This window comes from Engystomops pustulosus, chromosome 10, assembly GCF_040894005.1.
Source record: "Engystomops pustulosus chromosome 10, aEngPut4.maternal, whole genome shotgun sequence".
Taxonomy (NCBI): Eukaryota; Metazoa; Chordata; class Amphibia; order Anura; family Leptodactylidae; genus Engystomops; species Engystomops pustulosus.
This window is the reverse complement of record NC_092420.1, coordinates 1,748,679-1,764,085: the sequence shown is the minus strand read 5'-3', so window position 1 is coordinate 1,764,085 and position 15,407 is coordinate 1,748,679. Positions and strand designations below refer to the sequence as shown.

Genomic DNA, 15,407 nt, shown 5'->3' with positions numbered 1-15,407 from the left:
TCCGTTTTTGACCGTTTACCGTGCGTTTGGCTGCTTAGAACCTGTTTATGTTCACAGCACACATGGTAAAGAGGAAAAAACGCATGTGTTTATAAATGTACTACAACGCGTGCCCAATAGCGGACCAAAAACGCCACGTTTGGCATCACCCTAAGGGTGTTAACGTCATGGCACTGACACAATGTAACAAACACAGCAGCTACGATGGGATTACATGGAGGCTACACCCAGACATTAGTCCTGACCCGATACTTCTGAGGATTTGTTACATTAGTATCCAATGTGCTCCATCCTCTGTTACAATGTTATCAGTGCATCTCACGGACAACATTCTAGATGTGATACATTGTAACAAACCCTCAGCTCTGAGAAATAATAAGTAAGGAGTAGTTATCAGCTTCTGCATATGAAGAATGATTGCTTCTATTCACTGATAGAAGCAGAGATCTTGAAGCACAAGTTTAGGTAGAAAGTCAAAGAGCGTCTCCTCGTTATACTGGGCTCCATCTCCTCGTCTGCCCTTTTCTAAGCTCAGCTGCGTCTCTTCCAGCCGGACCCCCAGAGCTGCCCCCTCTCCATCCGGACCCCCAGAGCTGCCCCCTCTCCATCCGGACCCCCAAAGCTGCCTCCCCCTCCAGCCGGACCCCCAAAGCTGCCTCCCCCTCCATCCGTACCCCCAGAGCTGCCCCCTCTCCATCCGTACCCCCAGAGCTTCCCGCCCTCCAGCAGGACCCCTAGAGCTGCCCTCCCCCCAGCCGGACCCCCAGAGCTGCCCCCCCTCCAGCCGGACCCCCAGAGCTTCCCCCTTTCCATCCGGACCCCCAGAGCTTCCCCCTTTCCAGCCGGACCCCCAGAGCTTCCCGCCCTCCAGCCGGACCCCCAGAGCTGCCCCCCCCCCTCCAGCCGGACCCCCAGAGCTGCCCTCCCTCCAGCCGGACCCCCAGAGCTGCCCCCCCCCTCCAGCCAGACCCCCAGAGCTGCCCCCCCCCTCCAGCCAGACCCCCAGAGCTGCCCCCCCCCCTCCAGCCAGACCCCCAGAGCTGCCCCCCCCCTCCAGCCAGACCCCCAGAGCTGCCCCCCCCCCCTCCAGCCAGACCCCCAGAGCTGCCCCCTCTCCATCCGGACCCCCAGAGCTGCCCCCTCTCCATCCGGACACCCAGAGCTGCCCCCTCTCCATCCGGACCCCCAGAGCTGCCCCCTCTCCATCCGGACACCCAGAGCTGCCCCCTCTCCATCCGGACCCCCAGAGCTGCCCCCTCTCCATCCGGACGCCCAGAGCTGCCCCCTCTCCATCCGGACCCCCAGAGCTGCCCCCTCTCCATCCAGACGCCCAGAGCTGCCCCCCCCCCTCCAGACGGACCCCCAGAGCTCCCCCCCCCCTCCAGCCGGACCCCCAGAGCTCCCCCCCCCCTCCAGCCGGACCCCCAGAGCTCCCCCCCCCCCAGCCGGACCACCGCAGCAGATATTACCTCAGCCCTCCCCCTGCTGAGCCAGGGAAATTAGGAGACCACCTGCATGGGCCACACATTTATAGGGGCCCCTGGGGGTCCTGTATGCCGATACACTGGCACCATCACATCAAGGACCTGCCGCCCCCCCTTACCCTCCAATGACCCGTATGACTCCTGCAGATCCGGTAGTGAATAGAGTACAAGGCTAAGCAATAGACAAACTGCAAATTAAGAAGAGTGAACGCAGCTTGGGACGTAACTAGAGTGAGAATTATGAAATCAGCTCTGGATGTGACTAGAGTAAAATGCAATATGTAAAGACCTGGTTATCAAGAGGACGGGACACTTCCAGGGTAACTTTATATGTGAACAGAGGACAATGCAAATAATGGAAGCTGAACGCAGCTCTGGGTGTGACTGGAGTAGAGAAGTTTTTTGGGATATTACGGTAACATAAAACTTCTAGCTTGAGCAGCAGCTTACTGACACAGAGAGAAGAGGCGAATCAGAGGGATAAAGGGTCAGCCTGGAGCCTAGGGGGCGCCGAAACAAAGGTCACACCCTCCCCTCCCCCTCATAAAGGTCACCTCGAAGGAGAACCCCTGAGATAGGGAGCCCCTCATCCTCACCGCCGCTCCCCGGCGACCTGCAGAGCATCGCATCTACTTCACTGCTGCAATTTGTTATTGCAGAACATCTGTCAGGCTTTTATGGAGGCAATTACTCCGGGAAATTCTGAGGAACCGCGTGAGACGAGACGCGGCGGGAAAGACGAGGAGAAATGGAAACTTCTGATTCATAGATGTCACTGCCGGATCCTACAGATTTATGGCCTCATCCAACCCAAAAAACATGTATAATACTCGCTACAGAAAAGCTGGGTGACCACCAATGAGGCCATGAGTATACCGCCCCCTACTGGTGGTGTATAATCTGTATGTAGTGATCTCCCCCTAGTGGTGGTGTATAATCTGTATGTAGTGATCTCCCCCTAGTGGTGGTGTATAATCTGTATGTAGTGATCTCCTCCTAGTGGTGGTGTATAATCTGTATGTAGTGATCTCCTCCTAGTGGTGGTGTATAATCTGTATGTAGTGATCTCCTCCTAGTGGTGGTGTATAATGTGTATGTAGTGATCTCCCCCTAGTGGTGGTGTATAATGTGTATGTAGTGATCTCCCCCTAGTGGTGGTGTATAATGTGTATGTAGTGATCTCCCCCTAGAGGTGGTGTATAATGTGTATGTAGTGATCTCCCCCTAGTGGTGGTGTATAATGTGTATGTAGTGATCTCCCCCTAGTGGTGATGTATAATCTGTATGTAGTGATCTCCCCCTAGTGGTGGTGTATAATCTGTATGTAGTGATCTCCCCCTAGTGGTGGTGTATAATCTGTATGTAGTGATCTCCCCCTAGTGGTGGTGTATAATGTGTATGTAGTGATCTCCTCCTAGTGGTGGTGTATAATGTGTATGTAGTGATCTCCCCCTAGTGGTGGTGTATAATGTGTATGTTGTGATCTCCCCCTAGTGGTGGTGTATAATGTGTATGTTGTGATCTCCTCCTAGTGGTGGTGTATAATGTGTATGTAGTGATCTCCCCCTAGTGGTGGTGTATAATGTGTATGTAGTGATCTCCTCCTAGTGGTGGTGTATAATCTGTATGTAGTGATCTCCCCCTAGTGGTGGTGTATAATGTGTATGTAGTGATCTCCTCCTAGTGGTGGTGTATAATCTGTATGTAGTGATCTCCCCCTAGTGGTGGTGTATAATGTGTATGTAGTGATCTCCTCCTAGTGGTGGTGTATAATATGTATGTAGGGATCTCCTCCTAGTGGTGGTGTATAATCTGTATGTAGTGATCTCCCCCTAGTGGTGGTGTATAATGTGTATGTAGTGATCTCCTCCTAGTGGTGGTGTATAATATGTATGTAGGGATCTCCTCCTAGTGGTGCTGTATAATCTGTATGTAGTGATCTCCCCCTAGTGGTAGTGTATAATCTGTATGTAGTGATCTCCTCCTAGTGGTGGTGTATAATGTGTATGTAGTGATCTCCTCCTAGTGGTGGTGTATAATGTGTATGTAGTGATCTCCTCCTAGTGGTGGTGTATAATCTGTATGTAGTGATCTCCCCCTAGTGGTGGTGTATAATGTGTATGTAGTGATCTCCTCCTAGTGGTGGTGTATAATATGTATGTAGGGATCTCCTCCTAGTGGTGCTGTATAATCTGTATGTAGTGATCTCCCCCTAGTGGTAGTGTATAATCTGTATGTAGTGATCTCCCCCTAGTGGTGGTGTATAATGTGTATGTAGTGATCTCCCCCTAGTGGTGGTGTATAATGTGTATGTAGTGATCTCTTTCTAGTGGTGGTGTATAATGTGTATGTAGTGATCTCCCCCTAGTGGTGGTGTATAATGTGTATGTAGTGATCTCCCCCTAGTAGTGGTGTATAATGTGTATGTAGTGATCTCCCCCTAGTAGTGGTGTATAATGTGTATGTAGTGATCTCCCCCTAGTGGTGGTGTATAATGTGTATGTAGTGATCTCCTCCTAGTGGTGGTGTATAATCTGTATGTAGTGATCTCCCCCTAGTGGTGGTGTATAATCTGTATGTAGTGATCTCCCCCTAGTGGTGGTGTATAATCTGTATGTAGTGATCTCCTCCTAGTGGTGGTGTATAATCTGTATGTAGTGATCTCCCCCTAGTGGTGGTGTATAATCTGTATGTAGTGATCTCCTCCTAGTGGTGGTGTATAATCTGTATGTAGTGATCTCCCCCTAGTGGTGGTGTATAATGTGTATGTAGTGATCTCCCCCTAGTGGTGGTGTATAATGTGTATGTAGTGATCTCCTCCTAGTGGTGGTGTATAATGTGTATGTAGTGATCTCCCCCTAGTGGTGGTGTATAATGTGTATGTAGTGATCTCCCCCTAGTGGTGGTGTATAATGTGTATGTAGTGATCTCCCCCTAGTGGTGGTGTATAATGTGTATGTAGTGATCTCCCCCTAGTGGTGGTGTATAATGTGTATGTAGTGATCTCCTCCTAGTGGTGGTGTATAATGTGTATGTAGTGATCTCCTCCTAGTGGTGGTGTATAATGTGTATGTAGTGATCTCCTCCTAGTGGTGGTGTATAATGTGTATGTAGTGATCTCCCCCTAGTGGTGGTGTATAATCTGTATGTAGTGATCTCCCCCTAGTGGTGGTGTATAATGTGTATGTAGTGAGCTCCCCCTAGTGGTGGTGTATAATGTGTATGTAGTGAGCTCCCCCTAGTGGTGGTGTATAATCTGTATGTAGTGATCTCCTCCTAGTGGTGGTGTATAATGTGTATGTAGTGATCTCCTCCTAGTGGTGGTGTATAATGTGTATGTAGTGATCTCCCCCTAGTAGTGGTGTATAATGTGTATGTAGTGATCTCCCCCTAGTGGTGGTGTATAATGTGTATGTAGTGATCTCCTCCTAGTGGTGGTGTATAATGTGTATGTAGTGATCTCCTCCTAGTGGTGGTGTATAATCTGTATGTAGTGATCTCCCCCTAGTGGTGGTGTATAATCTGTATGTAGTGATCTCCCCCTAGTGGTGGTGTATAATCTGTATGTAGTGATCTCCCCCTAGTGGTGGTGTATAATGTGTATGTAGTGATCTCCCCCTAGTAGTGGTGTATAATGTGTATGTAGTGATCTCCCCCTAGTGGTGGTGTATAATGTGTATGTAGTGATCTCCTCCTAGTGGTGGTGTATAATGTGTATGTAGTGATCTCCTCCTAGTGGTGGTGTATAATCTGTATGTAGTGATCTCCCCCTAGTGGTGGTGTATAATCTGTATGTAGTGATCTCCCCCTAGTGGTGGTGTATAATGTGTATGTAGTGAGCTCCCCCTAGTGGTGGTGTATAATGTGTATGTAGTGAGCTCCCCCTAGTGGTGGTGTATAATCTGTATGTAGTGATCTCCTCCTAGTGGTGATGTATAATGTGTATGTAGTGATCTCCTCCTAGTGGTGGTGTATAATGTGTATGTAGTGATCTCCCCCTAGTAGTGGTGTATAATGTGTATGTAGTGATCTCCCCCTAGTGGTGGTGTATAATGTGTATTTAGTGATCTCCTCCTAGTGGTGGTGTATAATGTGTATGTAGTGATCTCCTCCTAGTGGTGGTGTATAATCTGTATGTAGTGATCTCCCCCTAGTGGTGGTGTATAATCTGTATGTAGTGATCTCCCCCTAGTGGTGGTGTATAATCTGTATGTAGTGATCTCCTCCTAGTGGTGGTGTATAATCTGTATGTAGTGATCTCCCCCTAGTGGTGGTGTATAATGTGTATGTAGTGAGCTCCCCCTAGTGGTGGTGTATAATGTGTATGTAGTGAGCTCCCCCTAGTGGTGGTGTATAATGTGTATGTAGTGAGCTCCCCCTAGTGGTGGTGTATAATCTGTATGTAGTGATCTCCTCCTAGTGGTGATGTATAATGTGTATGTAGTGATCTCCTCCTAGTGGTGGTGTATAATGTGTATGTAGTGATCTCCCCCTAGTAGTGGTGTATAATGTGTATGTAGTGATCTCCCCCTAGTGGTGGTGTATAATGTGTATGTAGTGATCTCCCCCTAGTGGTGGTGTATAATGTGTATGTAGTGATCTCCTCCTAGTGGTGGTGTATAATGTGTATGTAGTGATCTCCTCCTAGTGGTGGTGTATAATCTGTATGTAGTGATCTCCCCCTAGTGGTGGTGTATAATCTGTATGTAGTGATCTCCCCCTAGTGGTGGTGTATAATCTGTATGTAGTGATCTCCTCCTAGTGGTGGTGTATAATCTGTATGTAGTGATCTCCCCCTAGTGGTGGTGTATAATCTGTATGTAGTGATCTCCCCCTAGTGGTGGTGTATAATGTGTATGTAGTGATCTCCTCCTAGTGGTGGTGTATAATCTGTATGTAGTGATCTCCTCCTAGTGGTGGTGTATAATGTGTATGTAGTGATCTCCCACTAGTGGTGGTGTATAATGTGTATGTAGTGATCTCCTCCTAGTGGTGGTGTATAATGTGTATGTAGTGATCTCCTCCTAGTGGTGGTGTATAATCTGTATGTAGTGAGCTCCCCCTAGTGGTGGTGTATAATGTGTATGTAGTGATCTCCCCCTAGTGGTGGTGTATAATGTGTATGTAGTGATCTCCCACTAGTGGTGGTGTATAATGTGTATGTAGTGATCTCTCCCTAGTGGTGGTGTATAATGTGTATGTAGTGATCTCCTCCTAGTGGTGGTGTATAATGTGTATGTAGTGATCTCCTCCTAGTGGTGGTGTATAATGTGTATGTAGTGATCTCCCCCTAGTGGTGGTGTATAATGTGTATGTAGTGAGCTCCCCCTAGTGGTGGTGTATAATGTGTATGTAGTGATCTCCCCCTAGTGGTGGTGTATAATGTGTATGTAGTGATCTCCTCCTAGTGGTGGTGTATAATGTGTATGTAGTGAGCTCCCCCTAGTGGTGGTGTATAATGTGTATGTGGTGATCTCCCCCTAGTGGTGGTGTATAATGTGTATGTAGTGATCTCCTCCTAGTGGTGGTGTATAATGTGTATGTAGTGATCTCCTCCTAGTGGTGGTGTATAATGTGTATGTAGTGATCTCCCCCTAGTGGTGGTGTATAATCTGTATGTAGTGATCTCCTCCTAGTGGTGGTGTATAATGTGTATGTAGTGATCTCCCCCTAGTGGTGGTGTATAATCTGTATGTAGTGATCTCCTCCTAGTGGTGGTGTATAATCTGTATGTAGTGATCTCCTCCTAGTGGTGGTGTATAATGTGTATGTAGTGAGCTCCCCCTAGTGGTGGTGTATAATGTGTATGTAGTGATCTCCCCCTAGTGGTGGTGTATAATCTGTATGTAGTGATCTCCTCCTAGTGGTGGTGTATAATGTGTATGTAGTGATCTCTCCCTAGTGGTGGTGTATAATCTGTATGTAGTGATCTCCCCCTAGTGGTGGTGTATAATGTGTATGTAGTGATCTCCCACTAGTGGTGGTGTATAATGTGTATGTAGTGATCTCTCCCTAGTGGTGGTGTATAATGTGTATGTAGTGAGCTCCCCCTAGTGGTGGTGTATAATGTGTATGTAGTGATCTCCTCCTAGTGGTGGTGTATAATGTGTATGTAGTGATCTCCTCCTAGTGGTGGTGTATAATCTGTATGTAGTGAGCTCCCCCTAGTGGTGGTGTATAATGTGTATGTAGTGATCTCCTCCTAGTGGTGGTGTATAATGTGTATGTAGTGATCTCCTCCTAGTGGTGGTGTATAATCTGTATGTAGTGATCTCCCCCTAGTGGTGGTGTATAATCTGTATGTAGTGATCTCCCCCTAGTGGTGGTGTATAATGTGTATGTAGTGAGCTCCCCCTAGTGGTGGTGTATAATGTGTATGTAGTGAGCTCCCCCTAGTGGTGGTGTATAATGTGTATGTAGTGAGCTCCCCCTAGTGGTGGTGTATAATGTGTATGTAGTGATCTCCCCCTAGTGGTGGTGTATAATGTGTATGTAGTGATCTCCCCCTAGTGGTGGTGTATAATGTGTATGTAGTGATCTCCCCCTAGTGGTGGTGTATAATGTGTATGTAGTGATCTCCTCCTAGTGGTGGTGTATAATGTGTATGTAGTGAGCTCCCCCTAGTGGTGGTGTATAATGTGTATGTAGTGATCTCCCCCTAGTGGTGGTGTATAATGTGTATGTAGTGATCTCCTCCTAGTGGTGGTGTATAATGTGTATGTAGTGATCTCCCCCTAGTGGTGGTGTATAATGTGTATGTAGTGATCTCCCCCTAGTGGTGGTGTATAATGTGTATGTAGTGATCTCCCCCTAGTGGTGGTGTATAATGTGTATGTAGTGATCTCCCCCTAGTGGTGGTGTATAATGTGTATGTAGTGATCTCCCCCTAGTGGTGGTGTATAATGTGTATGTAGTGATCTCCTCCTAGTGGTGGTGTATAATGTGTATGTAGTGATCTCCCCCTAGTGGTGGTGTATAATGTGTATGTAGTGAGCTCCCCCTAGTGGTGGTGTATAATGTGTATGTAGTGAGCTCCCCCTAGTGGTGGTGTGTAGTTACTATGTAACTGCAGGACTTCTGTATTATTATCGGTAACTTATCGTTTATATTGATATAAGTAAAACCTCTCTAAAGATGAAAATGTTGTGAAATAAATCTGTAAATCCGGGATGAGATATTATACTCTAGTCACAACTGAAGCTGCAGGCTGGGTCGGCAGACACAACCCTAATGATATGACGACTTTCTGGGCTGCTGCGAGGCTCAGTACAAGGTGTGACTGGACTGGTACATAGAGTTAGTCTCCGGGTTATGTACAGGATAGGTTCTGTAGTTTTGCTCTTAAGTTGAATTTGTATGTAAGTCGGAACTGTATATTTCATAATTGTATCTCCAGACAAATGTTTTTTTGGTCTCTGTGACAATTAGATTTTAAAAATGTTGGATTATCATCAGAACCAGGAGTAACAATAAATCTTCAGTAGCCTAAGTATAAAGTACAGTAATTAACAACATCCAGAGGTGCGTTTGTAACTAGAGGTCGTCTGTAAGTTGGGTGTTCTTAAGTAGGAGACCGGCTGTACAGATCAGGAGCCCCTGTGCGGGGGTGCAGCTCCTCTGATGAAAGGGCACATGTAAGGGAAGTTGCTGCGGAGTGGCGGAGGATGGCGCAGCCCCGTGGGCACCGCACCTGCAGCCGCTGCAATTACTGCATTACTTCTGCATGATGAGAGGAGGAGAGAATGGGGAGAGGCGCCATGGAGCGGGCGGCGGGTGCCATGGGGAGCGGGCCGGCAGGGGGCACAGGTGGTCACCATATTAGCCCCCACATAGTCAGGCGGCACAAGCAGCACAGAATACCAATAGCCGCCCCACAAGGGGAGCGCCAGGGCCCAGCTCTAGTGGCAGCTCTGGGTACTGCAGCCTTAACCGAGAGGGTTCGGCCACCATAACCTCCACCAATCACTCTGGGGGGTCCTACAATGGTCAAACACGTGCAATAAGACAACCCCTTTAAGACTCATATAAGGGTTGGCAGTGACGGATCGTATCCACCATTCTGTTCTGGGACGGGTCACCGTCGTATCTATATCTTACAGCCCCCCCCCCCCCCCCCCAGCCCCATCACACATCGTGCTCATCAAATACAGAGAAATCACAGACCGTGGAGCAGATGGGGGAGGGAGAACCCCAAAACCCACCTCCCCGTCCCTCCACTCACAGACAGAAATTATGAGGCTGCAAAATGGATGAAATTACAGCTTCCAGGACGCGGCGGATAATAAAGCGGCATCAATCTGCAATCTGCGACGCTCTGCATGGGAATTAATTGCTTCATCAGTGACCCCGGCCAGCTGGAGATCACAGGAACATTGCACACACGGGGCGAGGGGCGCAAAAACCGGGAGGGGGAGAGAACGGGCGGCAGGCGAGCGAAATAGAGACACAAGAAGAGGCTCATCCAGCGCGTCGCAGAGCATCTCACCACTGCACTACAATCCAACCATGACTAATGATCTCTAATGTAGAGAACGTCAACAACGCAACCGACCGCTACCAACCCGACCATGTAATGTAGAGCACCTCACCACCTCGACAACGCAACCAACCGGACAACAGCCCGACCATGACCAGCCCGACCATGACCAGCCCGACCATGACATGTAGAGCACCTCACTACCCCGACCATGACCGACCCGACCATGACCATGTAATGTAGAGCACCTCACCCCCTCAACAACGCAACCGACCGGACAACAACCCGACCTTGTAATGTAGAGCACCTCACCCCCTCGACAACGCAACCAACCGGACAACAGCCCGACCATGACCAGCCCGACCATGACCAGCCCGACCATGACATGTAGAGCACCTCACTACCCCGACCATGACCGACCCGACCATGACCATGTAATGTAGAGCACCTCACCACCTCGACAACGCAACCAACCGGACAACAGCCTGACCATGACCAGCCCGACCATGACCAGCCCGACCATGACCAGCCCGACCATGACCAGCCCGACCATGACCAGCCCGACCATGACCAGCCCGACCATGACCAGCCCGACCATGACCAGCCCGACCATGACCAGCCCGACCATGACCAGCCCGACCATGACCAGCCCGACCATGACCAGCCCGACCATGACCAGCCCGACCATGACCAGCCCGACCATGACCAGCCCGACCATGACCAGCCCGACCATGACCAGCCCGACCATGACCAGCCCGACCATGACCAGCCCGACCATGACCAGCCCGACCTGACCATGACCAGCCCGACCATGACCAGCCCGACCATGACCAGCCCGACCATGACCAGCCCGACCATGACCAGCCCGACCATGACCAGCCCGACCATGTAATGTAGAGCACCTCACCACCTCGACAATGCAACCAACCGGACAACACCCCGACCATGACCAGCCCGACCATGACCATGTAATGTAGAGCACCTCACCCCCTCAACAACGCAACCGACCGGACAACACCCCGACCATTATCCCCCCAACAGCAACGCTACCGACCCGACCGTTATCCCCCCCAACAGCAACGCTACCGACCCGACCGTTATCCCCCCCAACAGCAACACTACCGACCCGACCGTTATCCCCCCAACAGCAACGCTACCGACCCGACCGTTATCCCCCCAACAGCAACGCTACCGACCCGACCATTATCCCCCCCAACAGCAACGCTACCGACCCGACCATTATCCCCCCCAACAGCAACGCTACCGACCCGACCATTATCCCCCCCAACAGCAACGCTACCGACCCGACCATTATCCCCCCCAACAGCAACGCTACCGACCCGACCATTATCCCCCCAACAGCAACGCTACCGACCCGACCATTATCCCCCCCAACAGCAACGCTACCGACCCGAACATTATCCCCCCCAACAGCAACGCTACCGACCCGACCCTTATCCCCCCAACAGCAACGCTACCGACCCGACCGTTATCCCCCCAACAGCAACGCTACCGACCCGACCGTTATCCCCCCAACAGCAACGCTACCGGCCCGACTATTATCCCCCAACAGCAACGCTACCGACCCGACCATTATCCCCCCCAACAGCAACGCTACCGACCCGACCATTATCACCCCAACAGCAACGCTACCGACCCGACCGTTATCCCCCCAACAGCAACGCTACCGATCCGACCGTTATCCCCCCAACAGCAACGCTACCGACCCGACCGTTATCCCCCCAACAGCAACGCTACCGACCCAACCGTTATCCCCCCAACAGCAACGCTACCGATCCGACCGTTATCCCCCCAACAGCAATGCTACCGACCCGACCGTTATCCCCCCAACAGCAACGCTACCGACCCGACCATTATCCCCCCAACAGCAACGCTACCGACCCGACCATTATCCCCCCAACAGCAACGCTACCGACCCGACCATTATCCCCCCAACAGCAACGCTACCGACCCGACCGTTATCCCTCCAACAGCAAAGCTACCGACCCGACCATTATCCCCCGCAACAGCAGCGCTACGGACCCGACCATTATCCCCCCAACAGCACCGCTACCGACCCGACCATTACCCCCCCCAACAGCAACGCTACTGACCCGACCATTATCCCCCCAACAGCAACGCTACTGACCCGACCATTATCCCCCCAACAGCAACGCTACTGACCCGACCATTACCACCCCAACAGCAACGCTACCGACCCGACCATTATCCCCCCAACAGCAAAGCTACCGACCCAACCATTACCACCCCAACAGCACCGCTACCGACCCGACCATTATCATCCCAACAGCAACGCTACCGACCCGACCATTATCCCCCCAACAGCACCGCTACCGACCCGACCATTATCCCCCCAACAGCAAAGCTACCGACCCGACCATTATCCCCCCAACAGCAACGCTACCGACCCGACCATTATCCCCGCCAACAGCAACGCTACCGACCCGACCATTATCCCCCCAACAGCACCGCTACCGACCCGACCATTATCCCCCCAACAGCAAAGCTACCGACCCAACCATTATCCCCCCAACAGCAACGCTACCGACACCATTATCCCCCCAACAAGCAACCTCCCCGACCATTATCTCCGCTACCGACCCGACATTACCCCCCCCCCAACAGCAACGCTACCGACCCGACCATTACCCCCCCCCAACAGCAACGCTACCGACCGACCCTTACCCCCCCCCCCCCCAACAGCAACGCTACCGACCCGACCATTATCCCCCAACAGCCCCGCTACCGACCGACCATTATCCCCCAACAGCACCGCTACCGACCCGACCATTACCACCCCAACAGCAACGCTACCGACCCGACCATTATCCCCCCAACAGCAACGCTACCGACCCGACCCATACCACCCCAACAGCAATGCTACCGACCCGACCATTATCCCCCCCAACAGCACGCTCCCGACCATTATCACCGCTACCGACCCGACCATTACCACCCCAACAGCAATGCTACCGACCCGACCATTATCCCCCCCAACAGCAACGCTACTGACCCGACCCTTACCACCCCAACAGCAATGCTACCGACCCGACCATTATCCCCCCCAACAGCAACGCTACCGACCCGACCATTATCCCCCCAACAGCAACGCTCCCGACCCGACCATTATCCCCCCACAGCACCGCTACCGACCCGACCATTATCCCCCAACAGCACCGCTACCGACCCAACCATTACCCCCCCCAACAGCACCGCTACCGACCCGACCATTATCCCCCAACAGCAACGCTACCGACCCGACCATTATCCCCCCCAACAGCAACGCTACCGACCCGACCATTATCATCCCAACAGCACCGCTACCAATACGACCATTATCCCCCAACAGCAACGCTACCGACCCGACCGTTATCCCCCAACAGCAGCGCTACCGACCCAACCATTACCCCCCCCAACAGCACCCGCTACCGACCCGACCATTATCCCCCCAACAGCAAAGCTACCGACCCGACCATTATCCCCCCAACAGCACCGCTACCGACCCGACCATTATCCCCCCCAACAGCAAAGCTACCGACCCGACCATTATCCCCCCAACAGCAACGCTACCGACCGACCATTATCCCCCCCCCCCCCCAACAGCAACGCTACCGACCCGACCATTATTCCCCCAACAGCAACGCTACCGACCCGACCATTATCCCCCCACAGCAAAGCTACCGACCCAACCATTATCCCCCCAACAGCAACGCTACTGACCCCACCATTATCCCCCCAACAGCAACGCTCCCGACCATTATCTCCGCTACCGACCCGACCATTACCCCCCCCCCAACAGCAACGCTACCGACCCGACCATTACCCCCCCCCAACAGCAACGCTACCGCCCGACCATTACCCCCCCCCCAACAGCAACGCTACCGACCCGACCATTACCCCCCCCCCAACAGCAACGCTACCGACCCGACCATTATCCCCCCAACAGCAACGCTCCCGACCATTATCTCCGCTACCGACCCGACCATTATCCCCCAACAGCACCGCTACCGACCCGACCATTACCACCCCAACAGCAAACGCTACCGACCATTATCACCGCTACCGACCCGACCATTACCACCCCAACAGCAATGCTACCGACCCGACCATTATCCCCCCCAACAGCAACGCTACCGACCCGACCCTTACCACCCCAACAGCAATGCTACCGACCCGACATTATCACCCCCAACAGCAACGCTACCGACTCGACCATTATCCCCCCAACAGCAACGCTACCGACCCGACCATTATCCCCCAACAGCAACGCTACCGACCCGACCATTATCCCCCCAGCAACCGCTACCGACCGACCATTATCCCCCAACAGCAACCGCTCCCGACCCGACCATTATCCCCCCAACAGCACCGCTACCGACCCGACATTATCCCCCCAACAGCAAAGCTACCGACCCGACCATTATCCCCCCAACAGCAACGCTACCGACCCGACCATTATCCCCCCAACAGCAACGCTACTGACCCGACCATTATCCCCCAACAGCAACGCTCCCGACCCGACCATTATCCCCCCAACAGCACCGCTACCGACCCGACCATTATCCCCCCAACAGCAACGCTCCCGACCCGACCATTATCCCCCAACTGCACGCTACCGACCCGACCATTACCCCCCCCAACAGCACCGCTACCGACCCGACCATTATCCCCCAACAGCACCGCTACCGACCCGACCATTATCCCCCCAACAGCAACGCTACCGACCCAACCATTATCCCCCAACAGCAACGCTCCCGACCCGACCATTATCCCCCAACAGCAACGCTCCCGACCCAACCATTATCCCCCAACAGCACCGCTACCGACCCGACCATTATCCCCCCCCCCCCCCCAACAATAAAGAGTCAAAGAGGAAAGTGCAGGAAGTCACTGACAGCAAGCAGAGATCTGTAATAAGTTACACATCAATGAGAAAGATGGAAGCTGATGCTGGAGTAGTAGTCCCCCAGGCGTCTCTCCGTGCAGTAATCCTTCGGCTCAGCCACCGGGTCATTTTCGGATTTAATCTCTTATCATAGTTTCATCTAAGAGGATTTCTGTGGACGGACGAGATTTGCCACAATTCTCCCGGCAATAAATATATTCATATAATGGGTTTATCTCCGCAACGATTCATCACGGCCGGAACATATTGTCCACGGACAGCGATAAGTAACCGCCAGGGGAAGCGGCCGGACCGCGAGATAGATCACCCCCAAATCACTTAATCCTGGGGATGTCTCCATCTGTCCAGAAGAATCTGTAGCTTCTAGGCTACATGCGAGTCTGGGAAAGCTGGGTGACACGGCGGCCCTATTGTCACTGACATCCCAGGATCCTACAATGTGAAACATCCTACATATAAGCATTAGGCACTGGTTCGGGAAAGCTGGGTGACAAAGTGTGTAATATCCCATTTTTGGCAG

General features: G+C 52.1%; 1 protein-coding gene across 3 annotated transcripts in view; it reads right to left on the bottom strand.

Moving 5' to 3' along the window:
• CACNA2D2 (calcium voltage-gated channel auxiliary subunit alpha2delta 2) overlaps positions 1–15,407 on the bottom strand; it is a 217,657-nt gene that overhangs the window by 148,457 nt on the left and 53,793 nt on the right. The gene's annotated exons all lie outside the window — the stretch shown is intronic.